At 31.7% G+C, this 23,860-nt stretch overlaps 1 pseudogene; it reads left to right on the top strand.

Moving 5' to 3' along the window:
- The window catches only part of LOC130196711 (zinc phosphodiesterase ELAC protein 1-like), an 86,395-nt pseudogene extending 70,032 nt beyond the window's left edge, over nt 1-16,363 (top strand).
- The last annotated feature ends 7,497 nt before the right edge of the window (nt 16,364-23,860 follow it).

The following is a 23,860-nucleotide window of genomic DNA, read 5'->3' as shown; positions in this document are numbered from 1 at the left end:
AGTGGGCGGAGTCTCAACAGTGGGCGGAGTCTCAACAGGCCAGTGGCGTAGTCGGTAGCAGGACTTCCAGGACCCCGACCTCGCTGCTCCATCAGGCGGATGGATCTGTGCCGTCTCATGGTCCGGTGACCCCATGAGACGTGAAGTCACAAGGACTCCGGGGATGTCGTGGGCGTCGGCCTATCGCATCGTCTTTGCAAAACGTCTCCAAATGTCAACGAAGTAAATCTGTGGCGTGACTCCCAGTAATTCATCTGAACTTGTTTGGAAGTCGGTCCCGGTGTTCTTCGCCCAGCGCGTCATCCTCTCGATGTCCGGCGTGTCTTCAGGTGACCGCGGCGCGCGGCCCTCCGCACCCACAGGAGCAGCCGGGCCGGACCGTGGTCCTGGACGCCTCCAGCGACTCCTACCTCCTCTTTGAGGACCGGAGGTTCGTGGTCAAGGCCTTCAGGCTGTTCCACCGCATCCCCTCCTTCGGGTTTTGCATTAAGGAGCACGATCGACCCGGGAGACTGAAGACTGAGCTCCTGAAGGAACTAGGTACGTCTTCAATGCTCCTGGTGTCTGCGTGGCACAGCTGCAGGGAGGATGACTGACGCGCGGAAATCTCCTTTAAGACACGTTTCTGAATATGTTTGTTATTGACATGTAGACTAAGACATGTTTCTGAATATGTTTTTTATTGACATGTTTCTGAATATGTTTTTTATTGACATGTTGACTAAGACATGTTTCTGAATATGTTTTTTGTTGACATGTATACGAAGACATGTTTCTGAATATGTTTTTGTTGACATGTTTCTGAATATGTTTTTTATTGACATGTATACGAAGACATGTTTCTGAATATGTTTTTTGTTGACATGTATACGAAGACATGTTTCTGAATATGTTTTTTATTGACATGTAGACTAAGACATGTTTCTGAATATGTTTTTTATTGACATGTTTTACTAAGACATGTTTCTGAATATGTTTTTTGTTGACATGTTTCTGAATATGTTTTTTATTGACATGTATACTAAGACATGTTTCTGAATATATTTTGTATTGACATGTTTCTGAATATATTTTGTATTCACATGTTTCTGAATATATTTTTTATTGACATGTATACTAAGACATGTTTCTGAATATATTTTGTATTGACATGTTTCTGAATATATTTTTTATTGACATGTATACTAAGACATGTTTTTGAATATATTTTGTATTGACATGTTTCTGAATATATTTTGTATTGACATGTTTCTGAATATGTTTTTAATTGACATGTTTTACTAAGACATGTTTCTGAATATGTTTTTTATTGACATGTGGGCTAAGACATGTTTCTGAATATATTTTTTGTTGACATGTATACTAAGACATGTTTCTGAATATATTTTTTATTGACATGTATACTAAGACATGTTTCTGAATATGTTTTTTATTGAAATGTTGACTAAGACATGTTTCTGAATATATTTTTTATTGACATGTAGACTAAGACATGTTTCTGAATATATTTTTTATTGACATGTATACTAAGACATGTTTCTGAATATGTTTTTTGTTGACATGTTTCTGAATATGTTTTTTATTGACATGTTTTACCAAGACATGTTTCTGAATATGTTTTTAATTGACATGTTTTACTAAGACATGTTTCTGAATATGTTTTTTATTGACATGTAGACTAAGACATGTTTCTGAATATATTTTTTATTGACATGTAGACTAAGACATGTTTCTGAATATATTTTTTATTGACATGTAGACTAAGACATGTTTCTGAATATGTTTTTTATTGACATGTTTCTGAATATGTTTTTTATTGACATGTTTTACTAAGACATGTTTCTGAATATGTTTTTTGTTGACATGTATACTAAGACATGTTTCTGAATATGTTTTTTCTTGACATGTTTTACTAAGACATGTTTCTGAATATATTTTGTATTGACATGTTTCTGAATATATTTTGTATTGACATGTTTCTGAATATATTTTTTATTGACATGTATACTAAGACATGTTTCTGAATATATTTTTTATTGACATGTATACTAAGACATGTTTCTGAATATATTTTTTATTGACATGTTTTACTAAGACATGTTTCTGAATATATTTTGTATTGACATGTTTCTGAATATATTTTGTATTGACATGTATACTAAGACATGTTTCTGAATATATTTTTTATTGACATGTATACTAAGACATGTTTCTGAATATATTTTTTATTGACATGTATACTAAGACATGTTTCTGAATATGTTTTTTATTGACATGTTTTACTAAGACATGTTTCTGAATATATTTTGTATTGACATGTTTCTGAATATATTTTGTATTGACATGTTTCTGAATATATTTTTTATTGACATGTACACTAAGACATGTTTCTGAATATGTTTTGTATTGACATGTTTCTGAATATATTTTGTATTGACATGTTTCTGAATATATTTTGTATTGACATGTTTCTGAATATATTTTTTATTGACATGTATACTAAGACATGTTTCTGAATATGTTTTTTATTGACATGTTTTACTAAGACATGTTTCTGAATATATTTTGTATTGACATGTATACTAAGACATGTTTCTGAATATATTTTTTATTGACATGTATACTAAGACATGTTTCTGAATATATTTTTATTGACATGTTGACATGTATACTAAGACATGTTTCTGAATATATTTTTATTGACATGTATACTAAGACATGTTTCTGAATATATTTTTTATTGACATGTTTCTGAATATATTTTTTATTGACCTGTATACTAAGACATGTTCCTGAATATATTTTTTATTGACATGTATACTAAGACATGTTTCTGAATATGTTTTTATTGACATGTATACTAAGACATGTTTCTGAATATATTTTTTGTTGACATGTATACTAAGACATGTTTCTGAATATGTTTTTTGTTGACATGTATACTAAGACATGTTTCTGAATATATTTTTTATTGACATGTTTCTGAATATATTGACATGTTTCTGAATATATTTTTTATTGACATGCAAACTAAGACATGTTTCTGAATATATTTTTTATTGACATGTATACTAAGACATTTTTCTGAATATATTTTTATTGACATGTATACTAAGACATGTTTCTGAATATATTTTTATTGACATGTATACTAAGACATGTTTCTGAATATATTTTTATTGACATGCAAACTAAGACATGTTTCTGAATATATTTTTTATTGACATGTATACTAAGACATTTTTCTGAATATATTTTGTATTGACATGTTTCTGAATATATTTTTTATTGACATGTTTCTGAATATATTTTTTATTGACATGTAAACTAAGACATGTTTCTGAATATATTTTTATTGACATGTAGACTAAGACATTTTTCTGAATATATTTTGTATTGACATTTATACTAAGACATGTTTCTGAATATATTTTTTATTGACATGTTTCTGAATATGTTTTTTATTGACATGTTTTACTAAGACATGTTTCTGAATATATTTTTTGTTGACATGTTTCTAAGACATGTTTCTGAATATATTTTTTGACATGTTTTACTAAGACATGTTTCTGAATATATTTTGTATTGACATGTTTCTGAATATATTTTTATTGACATGTTTCTGAATATATTTTTTATTGACATGTATACTAAGACATATTCCTGAATATATTTTTTGACATGCAAACTAAGACATGTTTCTGAATATATTTTTTATTGACATGCAAACTAAGACATGTTTCTGAATATATTTTGTATTGACATGTATACTAAGACATGTTTCTGAATATGTTTTTATTGACATGTTTACTAAGACATGTTTCTGAATATATTTTTTATTGACATGTTTCTGAATATATTTTTTATTGACATGTTTCTGAATATATTTTTTTGACATGTTTCTGAATATATTTTGTATTGACATGTATACTAAGACATGTTTCTGAATATGTTTTTTATTGACATGTTTACTAAGACATGTTTCTGAATATATTTTTTATTGACATGTTTCTGAATATATTTTTTATTGACATGTTTCTGAATATATTTTTTATTGACATGTAGACTAAGACATGTTTCTGAATATGTTTTTATTGACATGTTTCTGAATATGTTTTTTATTGACATGTTTCTGAATATATTTTTTATTGACATGTTTCTGAATATATTTTTTATTGACATGTATACTAAGACATGTTTCTGAATATATTTTCTATTGACATGTATACTAAGACATGTTTCTGAATATATTTTTTATTGACATGTATACTAAGACATGTTTCTGAATATATTTTTTATTGACATGTAGACTAAGACATGTTTCTGAATATATTTGTTTTTGACATGTATACTAAGACATGTTTCTGAATATGTTTTTTATTGACATGTTTCTAAATATGTTTTTTATTGACATGTTTACTAAGACATGTTTCTGAATATGTTTTTTGTTGACATGTATACTAAGACATGTTTCTGAATATATTTATTGACATGTACTAAGACATGTTTCTGAATATATTTTCTATTGACATGTATACTAAGACATGTTTCTGAATATATTTTCTATTGACATGTATACTAAGACATGTTTCTGAATATGTTTTTTATTGACATGTAGACTAAGACATGTTTCTGAATATGTTTTTATTGACATGTAGACTAAGACATGTTTCTGAATATGTTTTTATTGACATGTAGACTAAGACATGTTTCTGAATATATTTTTTATTGACATGTATATTTTTTATTGACATGTTTCTGAATATATTTTTTATTGACATGTATACTAAGACATGTTTCTGAATATGTTTTTTATTGACATGTAGACTAAGACATGTTTCTGAATATGTTTTTATTGACATGTAGACTAAGACATGTTTCTGAATATATTTTTTATTGACATGTAAACTAAGACATGTTTCTGAATATATTTTTTATTGACATGTTTCTGAATATGTTTTTTATTGACATGTTTACTAAGACATGTTTCTGAATATGTTTTTTATTGACATGTATACTAAGACATGTTTCTGAATATGTTTTTATTGACATGTTTTACTAAGACATGTTTCTGAATATATTTTGTATTGACATGTTTCTGAATATATATTTTTTTGACATGTAGACTGACATGTTTCTGAATATATTTTTTATTGACATGTATACTAAGACATGTTTCTGAATATATTTTCTATTGACATGTATACTAAGACATGTTTCTGAATATATTTTTATTGACATGTTTCTGAATATATTTTTGATTGACATGTTTCTGAATATGTTTCTTATTGACATGTAGACTAAGACATGTTTCTGAATATGTTTTTTATTGACATGTTTACTAAGACATGTTTCTGAATATGTTTTGTATTGACATGTTTCTGAATATATTTTGTATTGACATGTATACTAAGACATGTTTCTGAATATATTTTTTATTGACATGTATACTAAGACATGTTTCTGAATATGTTTTTTATTGACATGTTTTACTAAGACATGTTTCTGAATATATTTTGTATTGACATGTTTCTGAATATATTTTGTATTGACATGTTTCTGAATATATTTTTTATTGACATGTACACTAAGACATGTTTCTGAATATGTTTTTATTGACATGTGACATGTTTCTGAATATGTTTTGTATTGACATGTTTCTGAATATATTTTGTATTGACATGTTTCTGAATATATTTTGTATTGACATGTTTCTGAATATATTTTTTATTGACATGTATACTAAGACATGTTTCTGAATATATTTTCTATTGACATGTATACTAAGACATGTTTCTGAATATATTTTTTATTGACATGTATACTAAGACATGTTTCTGAATATATTTTTTATTGACATGTATACTAAGACATGTTTCTGAATATGTTTTTTATTGACATGTTTTACTAAGACATGTTTCTGAATATATTTTTTATTGACATGTTTCTGAATATATTTTGTATTGACATGTATACTAAGACATGTTTCTGAATATATTTTTTATTGACATGTATACTAAGACATGTTTCTGAATATGTTTTTTATTGACATGTTTTACTAAGACATGTTTCTGAATATATTTTGTATTGACATGTTTCTGAATATATTTTGTATTGACATGTTTCTGAATATATTTTTTATTGACATGTACACTAAGACATGTTTCTGAATATGTTTTGTATTGACATGTTTTACTTTTGTATTGACATGTTTCTGAATATATTTTGTATTGACATGTTTCTGAATATATTTTGTATTGACATGTTTCTGAATATATTTTTTATTGACATGTATACTAAGACATGTTTCTGAATATGTTTTGTATTGACATGTTTCTGAATATATTTTGTATTGACATGTTTCTGAATATATTTTTTATTGACATGTTTCTGAATATATTTTTTATTGACATGTTTCTGAATATGTTTTTTATTGACATGTTTTACGAAGACATGTTTCTGAATATGTTTTTTATTGACATGTAGACTAAGACATGTTTCTGAATATGTTTTTTATTGACATGTAGACTGACATGTTTCTGAATATATTTTTTGTTGACATGTATACTAAGACATGTTTCTGAATATATTTTCTATTGACATGTATACTAAGACATGTTTCTGAATATATTTTTTATTGACATGTATACTAAGACATGTTTCTGAATATATTTTTTATTGACATGTATACTAAGACATGTTTCTGAATATATTTTTTATTGACATGTAGACTAAGACATGTTTCTGAATATGTTTTTTATTGACATGTAGACTAAGACATGTTTCTGAATATATTTGTTTTTGACATGTATACTAAGACATGTTTCTGAATATGTTTTTTATTGACATGTTTCTGAATATGTTTTTTATTGACATGTTTTACTAAGACATGTTTCTGAATATGTTTTTTGTTGACATGTATACTAAGACATGTTTCTGAATATGTTTTTTATTGACATGTATACTAAGACATGTTTCTGAATGTTTTTTATTGACATGTTTTACTAAGACATGTTTCTGAATATGTTTTTTATTGACATGTTTTACTAAGACATGTTTCTGAATATGTTTTTTGTTGACATGTATACTAAGACATGTTTCTGAATATATTTTTTATTGACATGTAGACTAAGACATGTTTCTGAATATATTTTTTATTGACATGTAGACTAAGACATGTTTCTGAATATATTTTGTATTGACATGTAGACTAAGACATGTTTCTGAATATGTTTTTTATTGACATGTAGGCTAAGACATGTTTCTGAATATATTTTTTATTGACATGTAGACTAAGACATGTTTCTGAATATATTTTTTATTGACATGTAGACTAAGACATGTTTCTGAATATGTTTTTTATTGACATGTTTCTGAATATGTTTTTTATTGACATGTTTTACTAAGACATGTTTCTGAATATGTTTTTTGTTGACATGTATACTAAGACATGTTTCTGAATATGTTTTTTATTGACATGTTTTACTAAGACATGTTTCTGAATATATTTTGTATTGACATGTTTCTGAATATATTTTGTATTGACATGTTTCTGAATATATTTTTTATTGACATGTATACTAAGACATGTTTCTGAATATATTTTCTATTGACATGTATACTAAGACATGTTTCTGAATATATTTTTTATTGACATGTATACTAAGACATGTTTCTGAATATATTTTTTATTGACATGTATACTAAGACATGTTTCTGAATATGTTTTTTATTGACATGTTTTACTAAGACATGTTTCTGAATATATTTTGTATTGACATGTTTCTGAATATATTTTGTATTGACATGTATACTAAGACATGTTTCTGAATATATTTTTTATTGACATGTATACTAAGACATGTTTCTGAATGTTTTTTATTGACATGTTTTACTAAGACATGTTTCTGAATATATTTTGTATTGACATGTTTCTGAATATATTTTGTATTGACATGTTTCTGAATATATTTTTTATTGACATGTACACTAAGACATGTTTCTGAATATGTTTTGTATTGACATGTTTCTGAATATGTTTTGTATTGACATGTTTCTGAATATATTTTGTATTGACATGTTTCTGAATATATTTTGTATTGACATGTTTCTGAATATATTTTTTATTGACATGTATACTAAGACATGTTTCTGAATATATTTTCTATTGACATGTATACTAAGACATGTTTCTGAATATATTTTTTATTGACATGTATACTAAGACATGTTTCTGAATATATTTTTTATTGACATGTATACTAAGACATGTTTCTGAATATATTTTTTATTGACATGTATACTAAGACATGTTTCTGAATATATTTTGTATTGACATGTTTCTGAATATATTTTTGTTTTACTAATAAGACATGTTTCTGAATATATTTTTGACATGTATACTAAGACATGTTTCTGAATATATTTTTTGTTGACATGTTTTACTAAGACATGTTTCTGAATATATTTTGTATTGACATGTTTCTGAATATATTTTGTATTGACATGTTTCTGAATATATTTTTTATTGACATGTATACTAAGACATGTTTCTGAATATGTTTTGTATTGACATGTTTCTGAATATGTTTTTTATTGACATGTTTCTGAATATGTTTTTTATTGACATGTAGACTATAGTATTGACATGTTTCTGAATATATTTTTTATTGACATGTAGACTAAGACATGTTTCTGAATATATTTTTTATTGACATGTAGACTAAGACATGTTTCTGAATATGTTTTTATTGACATGTATACTAAGACATGTTTCTGAATATATTTTTTATTGACATGTAGACTAAGACATGTTTCTGAATATATTTGTTTTTGACATGTATACTAAGACATGTTTCTGAATATGTTTTTTATTGACATGTTTCTAAATATGTTTTTTAATGACATGTTTTACTAAGACATGTTTCTGAATATGTTTTTTGTTGACATGTATACTAAGACATGTTTCTGAATATATTTTCTATTGACATGTATACTAAGACATGTTTCTGAATATATTTTTTATTGACATGTATACTAAGACATGTTTCTGAATATATTTTATTGACATGTATACTAAGACATGTTTCTGAATATGTTTTTTATTGACATGTTTACTAAGACATGTTTCTGAATATATTTTGTTGACATGTATACTAAGACATTTTTCTGAATATATTTTTTATTGACATGTTTCTGAATATATTTTTTATTGACATGTAAACTAAGACATGTTTCTGAATATATTTTTTATTGACATGTATACTAAGACATTTTTCTGAATATATTTTTATTGACATGTATACTAAGACATGTTTCTGAATATATTTTTTATTGACATGTATACTAAGACATGTTTCTGAATATGTTTTTTATTGACATGTATACTAAGACATGTTTCTGAATATATTTTTATTGACATGTAGACTAAGACATGTTTCTGAATATATTTTTATTGACATGTACACTAAGACATGTTTCTGAATATGTTTTTATTGACATGTATACTAAGACATGTTTCTGAATATGTTTTTATTGACATGTATACTAAGACATGTTTCTGAATATATTTTGTATTGACATGTTTCTGAATATATTTTTTATTGACATGTATACTAAGACATGTTTCTGAATATATTTTTTATTGACATGTATACTAAGACATGTTTCTGAATATATTTTGTATTGACATGTTTCTGAATATATTTTTGACATATTTCTGACATATATTTTGTATTGACATGTTTCTGAATATATTTTTTGTTGACATGTATACTAAGACATGTTTCTGAATATATTTTTTATTGACATGTTTCTGAATATATTTTTTATTGACATGTAAACTAAGACATGTTTCTGAATATATCTTTTTTTGACATTTATACTAAGACATGTTTCTGAATATATTTTTATTGACATGTTTAAGAATGTTTCTGAATATTTTTTATTGACATGTTTTTATTGACATGTTTCTGAATATATTTTTTGACATGTTTATTTTTATGACATGTTTCTGAATATGTTTTTATTGACATGTAGACTGACATGTTGACATGTTTCTGAATATATTTTTTATTCATGTACAAGACATGTTTCTGAATATATTTTTATTGACATGTACTGACATGTTTCTGAATATATTTTATTGACATGTATACTAAGACATGTTTCTGAATATGTTTTTATTGACATGTATACTAAGACATGTTTCTGAATATATTTTTTATTGACATGTATACTAAGACATGTTTCTGAATATATTTTCTATTGACATGTAAGACATGTTTCTGAATATGTTTTTTATTGACATGTAAGACATGTTTCTGAATATATTTTTTATTGACATGTTTACTAAGACATGTTTCTGAATATATTTTGTATTGACATGTATACTAAGACATGTTTCTGAATATATTTTTTATTGACATGTATACTAAGACATGTTTCTGAATATGTTTTTTATTGACATGTTTTACTAAGACATGTTTCTGAATATATTTTGTATTGAGACATGTTTCTGAATATTTTTATTGACATGTTTACTAAGACATGTTTCTGAATATGTTTTTTGTTGACATGTATACTAAGACATGTTTCTGAATGTTTTTTCTTGACATGTTTCTAAATATGTTTTTTCTTGACATGTTTCTGAATATATTTTGTATTGACATGGACATGTTTCTGAATATATTTTGTATTGACATGTTTCTGAATATATTTTGTATTGACATGTTTCTGAATATATTTTGTATTGACATGTTTCTGAATATATTTTTTATTGACATGTATACTAAGACATGTTTCTGACTGAATATATTTTATTGACATGTACTAAGACATGTTTCTGAATATATTTTGTATTGTATACTAAGACATGTTTCTGAATATATTTTTTATTGACATGTATACTAAGACATGTTTCTGAATATATTTTGTATTGACATGTATACTAAGACATGTTTCTGAATATATTTTGTATTGACATGTATACTAAGACATGTTTCTGAATATATTTTTTATTGACATGTATACTAAGACATGTTTCTGAATATATTTTTTGACATGTTTCTGAATATGTTTTATTGACATGTACATGTTTCTGAATATATTTGTATTGACATGTTGAATTGACATGTTTCTATTGACATGTTTCTGAATATTTTTTTGACATGTTTACTAAGACATGTTTCTGAATATGTTTTGTTGACATGTATACTAAGACATGTTTCTGATATGTTTCTTGTATTGACTATTGACATGTTTCTGAATATTTTTATTGACATGTTTCTGAATATATTTTTTATTGACATGTTTACTAAGACATGTTTCTGAATATTTTTTGACATGTTGACATGTATACTAAGACATGTTTCTGAATATATTTTCTATTGACATGTATACTAAGACATGTTTCTGAATATATTTTTATTGACATGTTTCTAAGACATGTTTATATGTTTTTTATTGACATGTAGACTAAGACATGTTTCTGAATATATTTTTTATTGACATGTTTCTGAATATATTTTGTATTGACATGTATACTAAGACATGTTTCTGAATATATTTTTTATTGACATGTATTGACATATACTAAGACATGTTTCTGAATATGTTTTTATTGACATGTTTTACTAAGACATGTTTCTGAATATATTTTGTATTGACATGTTTCTGAATATATTTTGTATTGACATGTTTCTGAATATATTTTTTATTGACATGTATACTAAGACATGTTTCTGAATATGTTTTTTTATTGACATGTTTCTAAGACATGTTTCTGAATATGTTTTGTATTGACATGTTTCTGAATATATTTTGTATTGACATGTATACTAAGACATGTTTCTGAATATGTTTTTTATTGACATGTACTAAGACATGTTTCTGAATATATTTTTATTGACATGTTTTAAGACATGTTCTTACTAAGACATGTTTCTGAATATGTTTGTTATTGACATACTAAGACATGTTTCTGAATATGTTTTTTATTGACATGTATACTAAGACATGTTTCTGAATATATTTTTTATTGACATGTATACTAAGACATGTTTCTGAATATGTTTTTTATTGACATGTTTACATGTTTCTGAATTTTTTTTGACATGTATACTAAGACATGTTTTGAATATATTTTTTATTGACATGTACACTAAGACATGTTTCTGAATATGTTTTTATTGAATATTTTACTGAGACATGTTTCTGAATATGTTTTGTATTGACATGTTTCTGAATATATTTTAAGACATGTTTCTGAATATATTTTGTTGACATGTATACTAAGACATGTTTTTGAATATATTTTTATTGACATGTATACTTGACATGTTTCTGAATATGTTTTTTGTACTAAGATGTTTCTGAATATATTTTGTATTGACATGTTTCTGAATATATTTTGTATTGACATGTTTCTGAATATTTTTATTGACATGTATACTAAGACATGTTTCTGAATATGTTTTGTATTGACATGTTTCTGAATATATTTTTAGACATGTTTCTAAGACATGTTTCTGAATTGACATGTTTTAATACATGTTTTACTAAGACATGTTTCTGAATTTTTATTGACATGTTTACTAAGACATGTTTCTGAATATGTTTTTATTGACATGTATCTTAAGACATGTTCTATATTTTTATTGACATGTTTGTATTGACATGTTGAATATATACATGTTTCTATATTTTGTATTGACATGTTTCTGAATATATTTTTTATTGACATGTATACTAAGACATTTTTCTGAATATATTTTGTATTGACATGTTTCTGAATATATTTTTTGTTGACATGTATACTAAGACATTTTTCTGAATATATTTTTTATTGACATGTTTCTGAATATATTTTTTATTGACATGTATACTAAGACATGTTTCTGAATATATTTTGTATTGACATTTATACTAAGACATGTTTCTGAATATATTTTGTATTGACATGTATACTAAGACATGTTTCTGAATATATTACATGTATACTAAGACATGTTTCTATATTTTTTATTGACATGTTTTACTAAGACATGTTTCTGAATATATTTTTTATTGACATGTTTCTGAATATATTTTTTATTGACATGTAAACTAAGACATGTTTCTGAATATCATGTTTCTGAATATATTTTTTATTGACATGTATACTAAGACATGTTTCTGAATATGTTTTTTATTGACATGTTTTACTAAGACATGTTTCTGAATATATTTTGTATTGACATATTTCTGAATATATTTTGTATTGACATGTTTCTGAATATTTTTATTGACATGTACACTGACATGTTTCTGAATATTTTTATTGACATGTTTATTGACATGTTTCTGAATATATTTTGTATTGACATGTTTCTGAATATATTTTGTATTGACATGTTTCTGAATATATTTTGTATTGACATGTTTCTGAATATATTTTTTATTGACATGTATACTAAGACATGTTTCTGAATATGTTTTGTATTGACATGTTTCTGAATATATTTTGTATTGACATGTTTCTGAATATATTTTTTATTGACATGTTTCTGAATATGTTTTTTATTGACATGTTTTACGAAGACATGTTTCTGAATATGTTTTTTATTGACATGTAGACTAAGACATGTTTCTGAATATGTTTTTTATTGACATGTAGACTGACATGTTTCTGAATATATTTTTTGTTGACATGTATACTAAGACATGTTTCTGAATATATTTTTATTGACATGTATACTAAGACATGTTTCTGAATATATTTTTTATTGACATGTATACTAAGACATGTTTCTGAATATATTTATATTGACATGTATACTAAGACATGTTTCTGAATATATTTTTTATTGACATGTAGACTAAGACATGTTTCTGAATATGTTTTTATTGACATGTTTCTGAATATGTTTCTGAATATATTTGTTTTTGACATGTATACTAAGACATGTTTCTGAATATGTTTGTTATTGACATGTTTCTGAATATGTTTTTTGACATGTTTTACTAAGACATGTTTCTGAATATGTTTTTTGTTGACATGTATACTAAGACATGTTTCTGAATATGTTTTTTATTGACATGTATACTAAGACATGTTTCTGAATGTTTTTTATTGACATGTTTTACTAAGACATGTTTCTGAATATGTTTTTTATTGACATGTTTTACTAAGACATGTTTCTGAATATGTTTTTTGTTGACATGTATACTAAGACATGTTTCTGAATATGTTTTTTCTTGACATGTATCTAAATATGTTTTTTCTTGACATGTTTCTAAATATGTTTTTTCTTGACATGTTTCTGAATATATTTTGTATTGACATGTTTCTGAATATATTTTGTATTGACATGTTTCTGAATATATTTTGTATTGACATGTTTCTGAATATATTTTGTATTGACATGTTTCTGAATATATTTTTTATTGCCATGTATACTAAGACATGTTTCTGAATATGTTTTGTATTGACATGTTTCTGAATATATTTTTTATTGACATGTTTCTGAATATATTTTTTATTGACCTGTATACTAAGACATGTTTCTGAATATGTTTTTGTTGCATATGACATTGTGTATGACTGACTGACTTTTGCTTGACGTACTATACGAAAGCTTTTTCTATTTCCTTTTTTACGTCATCCAAATTTCGATCTGATGTACACAAGACTCACCCACTCTGACACAAGATGCTATGACAGAGAGTGAAGCCTCCAAATGGTGTGTGTGGATCATTGTGAATTAACACTGTGTGTGTGTGTGTGTGTGTCCCAGGCCTGAAACCGGGTCCGCTTTATGCGCAGCTGAAAGCCGGCAAGCCAGTAACGCTGGCCAGCGTCGCGTGGTTCTGTCCAGCGAGGTGCTGGAAGAGGCCATTCCGGTCGTAAGTCTGCGTCTTGGCGACTGCAGCTCGGGGGCGACGTGGCGCTGAGGCTGTGGCGGGGCGGACGTCCTGGTCCACGAGGCCACGCCCGGGACGAGCACCGAGCCAAAGCGGAGGACCGCGGACACAGTACGGAGCGGCCCGCGTCTCCGGGCGGTGCGTGCGCAGAGGCTGGTGCTGACCCACTTCAGCCAGAGGTACAAACCGCCCCTCGCACCAGGACGGGACGAGGACGACGTGGCGGAGCTCAAGCGGCAGGCGGAGCGCGCGCGCTGCACGTGGAAGTGACCTTGGCCGAGGACTTTCTCACTCTGCCCATTCCGCTCAGACGACCACACCAGTGAATTGTGTTTGTGTCGACGGTCTCGGTTCACACGCGGTGCCATGAGACTGGCGCTGGTCAAAGTCCACGAGTCTGAGCACTTTTAGGACTCGTGCTCACTCTCGACGGCGGTGACGATGCCTGATCTGTTTCAGCCTCAGCACCGTCGCTCCGACAATTAGGAAGTTTGAACATCTGTCGGATTCCATGGCGCCTGACCATTATACTGACTGTTATACAACAATGCATTGATTAGTAATTATCCAAATGGGTCTCCATTGACCCCCTCCAAAAAAAAGACCACATTCTAATCTAATTTATTCAGTAGAAAGTCTCTAAATAAAATATAGCATGAACAGTAAAGCGGTCGGTTTCGGTCCGTCTTGTTTTCTCGAAGTAAACATCTGTGCTGTGATGATGAAGAACATGCAGGTGAACCTGTTCATGGACCTGTACTCAAGGTATTTAAGGACAACAGAACATGTTTCATGATTTTTACCAAAAAGGGAGAAGTAAAACCTAATTGGTTTATGTAAAATTCTTACAATAAAAATTGCTTCTTGATCAATTCTCATTGTTACATTTTTCACTGTCTATCTGGATATATTTTCTGTTTTTATTCACAAGGTTCTTTTTTCAGAACATGACTGCTGACTTTTTCCTGCTACTTCTAATATCTATATAGATAAATAAATGGTTATTTTTATATATATTAATATAAATTTATTTTTTAATCATCATACTGAATCTATAAAGCCCAAAATCACACATTTGCCTTAGAGGGCTTTACTTTATACCTTTCTTGATTTCTTTATGGACATGCTATGACTTTCCAATTTCAACTACACTTAACTGACTTATGCCATTACAATTTTTATGGCAAACTATAGAATTTACTTTTTGACCTTAAATACAAACTTCCAATCGGATTCCAAAGTAATGGTATGAATAATCACGTAGCAGGTTGTTTACTTCTATGAATCTCTTGTCGATAAAGAACATGCGGTCGTCTCTGCACCTTTTCCAGAGCTTTATTTCTGGATCTGTACACAAGGTATTAAAGTACAACAGAAATACAAAATAATGTTTAACCAAAACAAAAAAAACTCAATGCTTATGTACAATTCTTATAAACAATAAAGAGCTTTTTGAACATTTCTCAGTGAAGTTTTTGATTGTCTATATTTCTGGATATACACTTTAAAGTTTTTTATTCACAAAAAGGTGTTTTCAAAGGACTCGAGTTCTCTTTTCCAAAACCACAACTGCTATTTGTTTTTCCTTTTTAAACTTCAAAACACAATACAAAATATAAAATAAATTTGTTTGGTGCTTTCTTGCACACACACACACGTCTCATACCGGAGATATCAATAAAATATCACATTTTTGAGAGTTCACAGGGTGGTGAAAAACCTACTTCTACTACTTAATGGCCTTTACATTCTGACAGTTTTCTGAGTCTTTGTACAAACCACAGGTGAAATAAATATCACTGCACTGCTAAAGCTACACGAGCTTTGAGGACCTACTGCATTATGCACATTGCATTAAAAAGAGAAACTAGCTCCACACACTAAGAGCAGCAGCCATCCCTTTAGCGTCAAGACAAATATAGATATGAAAAGAAAAGAAGAGAAGGATACGCATCTTTTAGACATGGCTTCAAGTTTTGAAGGCAAAATTGCAACATTGAGTAATATCAATAAGTCTTCAGGTAAAGCCGTTTTCAGTGGTTACCACTGGGGGGGGGGGACACGGCTGGCATGCGTGTTTCAGCCGTGTCGGAGGGGGGGCGTGACTTTCCAAAGAGAGAAACTCAATTCAAACACCAAGTCAACTGATAAAATGCAAAAAAAAAATATCTGTACATATCTACAAATTATTGCCTTTTGACAAGGAATCAAAATTAAAACCTTTGTATCGACATAGATTCACAAGTATAAGAGGTCAGTTCATAAACTTGTAAAAGGCTATTTGCTAATTATTTACATGAAATGCAGAAGTGAATATCTCCTCCGATGCTGGGCGTGGAAAATTAATTAGTAATGGTTTCCGAAGCGTGAATCCGGTCTGTAACCACGTCATGGTAAATTACTACATCGAGAGACAAGACACACATGATGTACCCCTGAAACAAACTAGTCATAGCACAATGCATAGATAAATTAAGTAAACACGACTACTGCATCCTATCGATCGAAAAACCTTTGAAAATTCACAATTCTGGACTTTAGTCAAGAAAACCTCCATTTCTGCTACTACTCCGAGAAACTGTTGACTAGATCACACGAGGCCTCCTGGAGGCAGATCCAACACAACATCCAAGTGGCTTTAAATAAGAGATAATACTGCTAACAGCTTGCTAAGTGGGCTGAACATGGCATGATTTGATTTAAGAGCATATTCTGACATGTTTACGACAAATAAAAGAGAGTTGGACTAAATGGGATAACAATGACGAAACAAGCAGACCAACCGAAGACGAGCTTTAAGGAGAACCTTTGAGGCCAGATGAAGAGGAAGATCATCTCCGTGCTCGTGTTGCTCTTCACACACGCTCTAGCAAAGTGGACTTGGGGGGCGACCAGCAACCATTTGCACCGGCCCGGTTACTAAAAAGTACCTGTAAACAAAACTTGAAGTGTAAAAAGTACCACTTCAAAACAACAAAGACGAGCAACTCAAGACTGAGAATAGAGGCAGAAAAGTGAGCCAGTTTTGGCAGATGAACAGAACGGCAGGACAAGGTGCGGTCGCTCCAAGACGAGAGGAAGGGCGCCGCACGGCTCCGCCCCCTCGGGCCTCCGCCTGGACGTGACACATCTCAGGACCGCCAAACGGGAAGAAAATAAATGGCTATAGACTCTTGAGAGAAATCAAGACTTTCGTTCTATATGATAGACATCACTGACGTCATAGGACACAAACAAATTGAAAACAAACAAGTAAATATATTGACACATACATTATATTTCTTGAACAAAGTGGATTCTCCAGTGAGGTCAGTCTTCTGTCCAGGTGGGATGAGGGAAGAGGACGATCACTCGGACTGAAGTGCTGCGGTGTGCTGTGTGTGGTGCCGCGCGTGAGCTCCCAGAAACCCGTGGGGCTCGCCGGCCAAGCTCCCAAAGTCTGTGACGGACACCGCCATTTTGGCGCCGGTGATCCGGTGGTGGTGCGTCGCTGTCCGTCGGGGTTGGAAGTCCACGGCGAGGTTCCCCGCCGACGCGTCGCTGATGAAGGAGTCGGGCGGCGCCATCTGGAGTCTCCTGGAGGGTCGCTCGCAGTCCTTGTTGACGCACGCCCCTCCGAGCGGGCCGAGGTCGGAGCGGTAGAAGCCGGCGTCGAGCATGTCGAGGCAGCCGGGGTCGTTGGAGGGGAAGCCGAGGGCCTCGTCGTGGCTCAGGGACCCGCGGTGGAGGCCTTCCATCGGAGGGAAACCGTAGGCGTCGATGCAGCCGACCTCGGCAGGGTTGCACACCGTGGCGACCGTGTTGCTCAGCGCTGCAACGAGACGGGACAGCGTTGAGTCTCTGGAGCTGGAGGAACACGAGCCGACAGGCGCTGCTCCCCCGGGTCACTACAGGGTCCACCACATGTCCACCAGTGGATTTACACCACTTGAAACCAAATGTCCATGACCAAACTGACATCTCGGTGTATACATGAACATTTTTTGAAAATGAAGTATTCAAACAAGGAGAACTAGAACGGGCACTCGGTAGAGCGCAGACCTTCGCATATCACAAGATCGGGCATTGGGTTATGAACATGTTGGCATTAGTTGCCAATTGGAGAGAAATTGACCGCACTCGCATAACACAAAAAGTATTAAACCGAATCGCATGAAATTTGGTGGGATGATTGGTTATTATTAGAGATGCACCGATCAGGTTTTTGGTGCCGATCACCGATCACTGAAATCAGTATCTGCCGATCCGATAATACCGATCACCGATCACGGTGTCGATTGAAGCATTCTATTTATTGTGTAGCATTATTGCCTCGGACTATGAGGAAATACATATATAAAGCACCTCAAACATTAAAGAAATTACCGATTTCTTTAAACATTTAGGACTTTTACTTTGAAAAATGTCCTCATTGATACATTAAAATTGTTTGATTGCTATTGTAGGGGATTTCAGATATGTATGGAACACATCTGCATCATTCATTTCCTGGAACTCTTGGGGAAATCTATATACAGGACTTTTTTTAACATACAAAAGTCTGACTTATTTTTATAAACTCTTCCTTGATACAGGAAAAATGTTTTAATGTTCGCATAATTGAAGCTAAATCTCAGAAACGATCTCTAAAGATACAAAATCAGTTCATTGTTTACTTGTTAGTTAGTGTTTGATTTGTCGACATCTTATTTTGATAAACTGGTGATGACGTCATGATCGCATGTGTGTGAGTCGCACTGCATGGGCTGTGTCAGTTTGTTAATATAACCGCTAAAGTAGCCGACAAAAACACCTAGCTAACGGATGTATCACCTCTAGCCTCCTGAACAAACCTACCTGTTGAAATCTCCGTAATCTAAACCGAAGTTATGGCGGACCAAAGTCAGATCTCACTTCAGTCACTAATGGACGCCATCATGCAATGCAAAACGGACTTAATATCGCGACTTGATGCCTCCACTAAAACCATTAATAAGGCAGTGGGAGAGGTCAACATCAAGCTGGAAATGTTGGGTGAGCAAATTACTGAAGTGCAACAAAGAGTCAGCTGCAACGAAGACAACATTGAGGACTTAAAAAACCGCATCAGTCACATCGAAAAAGAAAACGGCTTCCTGAAACAGAAGGCGGACTCAATGGAGAACTACAGCAGACGTTCCAACATCCGTATCGTTAAAGTTCCAGAGAAAGCCGAACTCCAGGATATCATTGGGTTTGTGCAACAGCTGATCCTCCACCTCTTCGGTCAGGAAAACTTTCCTCATCCTCCGTTAATTGAGAGAGCTCAGCGCAGCCCCACACAGAGGAGCGACAACACAAGCTCATCTCATCCGAGACCAATACTGGTGAGATTCCTGAGTTTCCAGGACAAAGTCAAAATTCTTCGTCTGTCCAGGCAAAAGGGCGAGCTCTTCATCAACAAGACGAGGATTCATTTCTATCCCGACTACAGCGCCGAGCTCGTGAAGCAACGACGTGAATTTGAACCCATCAAAAAAAAACTTCGGGATATGAACATGGAATACTCTCTTCTCTACCCGTCTGTCCTTCGCATCAACTGTGGAGAAGAAAAGCCGCGACTGTTTCGTTACCCTAAGGACGCCGAGGACTTTATGAAGGAGTTGGAGAGACTTCGATCTCAACATTAACCCATATGCTGACCAACACATGTATGGATAGGTAGATATCACACTTCCTCATTACATCCATCCCTTTCTATTCTCTATTATTTCTGTATGTATGCGTGTATGTATATATATATATGTATACACATATAATAATTATTATTTTTATTTATTTGTTTCACCCTCCTGTTATGTTGCGGGTCAAATTGACCCGTTTCAAAGTTTGAAAATCTAGGAAAAATACTTCTAAGTACTTTTTCGGTATAAAACGTCTTCTGCTTACCTTATTTAGTGTAATCAACATTTTAAAAAATACAAAATAAATATCATGTATTTGCAACCCCACCCTGCAGGTTTATATAACAGAGATGATGTTCCCGGGTCAATTTGACCCGGCTGTGAAAGTGAAGGCTAAAAGTCACCAAAAGAGTCACGTTTAGACTATTTCTTTCTTTGTAAATGTAGGACAGTCTTTCTTACTCCCTCCCACCAAGTTTCAACACACACACACACACCAACACACACACCAACACACACACACAAACACACATATCAGCACACACACACCCCGTTCACAACCCCATATATAAAGTTGTACACATTTCAAACTTCAAACAAAAGAATCAGGTGGTTGTTATGGAAACATCTCTATCCTGCTGTGTGCCCATCACCCTACATGAGAAGCACACATTTCAGAACAAATAATGTTTATCATCTTCTAACTTTCCCCCTAAATACACCTTTATTGGACATGGGACACTAATGTGAGGGTTTCTTTCATGTCTCAACTACAGTGTAGTATAGTACTTCTAATATACTTTCTGTCTGACTGGGAGAGACACACACCCTGTCTCATCCCAATCTCAGACCCACACACACACACTTTCTAACGACCCCACCTGTGCGAGAAATACAGATACTATTTTGACGGGAACCTTTATTTTTCCCTGTGGGAAAACTCCACCCACACGTATCAGGGGAGGGGCCAAACATACAAAATGGTTGCTGAGAAGTCCTACAACATTACACTCTGCAGATACATACGACTGCACCAAGTGGATGACTGTGTGCTGGCCTTTGGTCATCTTTTATCATATAATTTATGCATCTTAACACTAAAAATAAACATAACTAACGTTTACTTTCAATACAAATCCTTTATGACTCATTTGGCTTGATTTTTAGTGGGCGGGTCATTATGACCCTGAACAGCACAGGTGTCTCATCTCTATTTATCTACATCACCCCATGAAGAAAAGAAAAAATTACAAAATGCAAATAAAATTTAGGAGAAAATACATGTTATGGTAGACTAATGCAATTTAGATTTAGATTTTTTCAATGTACCTAAAAAATAGTTTGAACGTGTATTTTTCATAAAAACGAGTGAGTGCTCCTGATTGAACTCTGATCTATGGAGGGGTAAATAACTCAATTCCACGAAAAACTGATTTCATTGTTAGTAATGTTGTTGGTGATGAGGTACAAACTAGAGTTTTTAGAATGTTTTGGTTTCTGACCACTTTTGGATGATTCAACATTAACCGGGTCAAATTGACCCGGGAACATCACGGCTGTATGTAAGAAACGAACATAACAGGAGGGTTAACTCCTCTCCCGAATTTTAATTTTTCTTAACGATTGTAGAAAAATATATAGCATTGGTCGAAGTGGGAGGGGAATTGTAGGCCTGAAATTAAAGTTGAACTAAAGCAACTGTCCTCACTCAAATATATAAGATGCAGGAGATAAATTTAATTATGTAAGAAAAGGGATGGTTAATTACCCACAGAATAAGAATAATACTAATACAATGTTGACTTGTTGAAAGCAACAATTTAAATATTTTTGTCCACTTATTTATTTGTTATTATTGTTTTCATTTTGTGGATTGAGGCTGAGAGTACATTTAGTCGGTACTACTTATCAGCTGCCATAAAAAAACACAAACAAAACAAAACTAGAAAACTGACACAGAGCCGCATGAATGTTAGGGAAAGCTCTACATGGAGTAGCCAGAGTGAGGGGCAGGATGCTATCTGGAAACTCCTTAAGTTGGAGCTTCGGGGAGGGGAAAGGGTATATGTTGTGTTCTATGTCTTATTTTTTGGTTGTTGTTATCGTTGCAATGTGTTTTTATTGTGAATCTTGTCATCTTCCCATTTGGCCTCTAACGCTTAGTACCAGGCCCCTACACAGAAAACTAAGTGAAATTACACTAAACAAAATAGCACAGAAATTAACTTATTTCTTACTACTTCTTTCTAATGGAGGATGTCAAGATCCGTTGAGTTGAGAATCCACAGTTGGAACATCCAAGGTGCCAATAACCCCCCAAAAAAATTTTTAATCCTGAACTACCTTAAAAAAGAGAGTGCAGATATTGCTCTATTACAGGAGACTCATTTAAGTAAGGCGGAGCATAATACACTAAAAAAAGACTGGGTAGGCCAGGTGTTTTCTGCATCTTATTCCACCAGAAGCAGAGGAGTTGCAATTATCATTCGGAAACAATTACCCTTTGTCATCGAGACAGTCCAGTCTGATCCAAACGTTGGTATGTTCTAATCCAAGGTCATCTACACGGAGAAAAGGTTGTTATTTTGAATGTGTATGCCCCACCAAACTCACCACCATACTTTTTTACCAAGCTTGCTGAACTGACCTCTGCTTATACATGTCCAAATACCATTATTGGGGGAGATTGGAACTATATCTTAAATTCAAATCTAGATAGGTCCCCCCAGGCTAAACGTCTCAGCCAGAGTTCTAAAACCATTGTCAAAATAATGAATGAAAAGGGATGGGTAGATATATGGTGTTTGAAAAATCCCACAATAAAAGACTTTACATTTTACTCAAATCCCCATAACTCTTACTCTAGGCTAGATTACTTCCTTATTCCACACACATTAGCATCCACAATACTAAATTGTAAGATTGGCTCCATTCACATCTCAGACCACGCCCCGATTACTCTCATTTTAACTTTGCAAAGCCCGGTACACAACTATAGATGGCAATGTAACAAGGCCATTTTATCAGACCCAGAATTCTGCAACTACATCAGGAAAGAGCTTTCAGTGTTTTTGGAAATCAATGACAACGACTCTGTAAATCCCTCAATACTCTGGGAAACTACTAAAGCATATTTGAGGGGGCTAATTATTTCATTTTGTAGTGGAAAGAAAAAGAAAATGTTATCTGAACAGAAAAACCTGGAAGCAGAATTACTATGTTGTGAACAGAAACACAAACAACATTCAACTAAAGAAAACTACGAAAAAATGATCGTTGTAAGGGCTGCTCTTAACACTTTAATAACCCAACAAGTT

Source organism: Pseudoliparis swirei, chromosome 7 (assembly GCF_029220125.1).
Source record: "Pseudoliparis swirei isolate HS2019 ecotype Mariana Trench chromosome 7, NWPU_hadal_v1, whole genome shotgun sequence".
In the NCBI taxonomy this organism is placed as follows: domain Eukaryota; kingdom Metazoa; phylum Chordata; class Actinopteri; order Perciformes; family Liparidae; genus Pseudoliparis; species Pseudoliparis swirei.
This window is presented reverse-complemented; position numbering and strand designations above follow the sequence as displayed.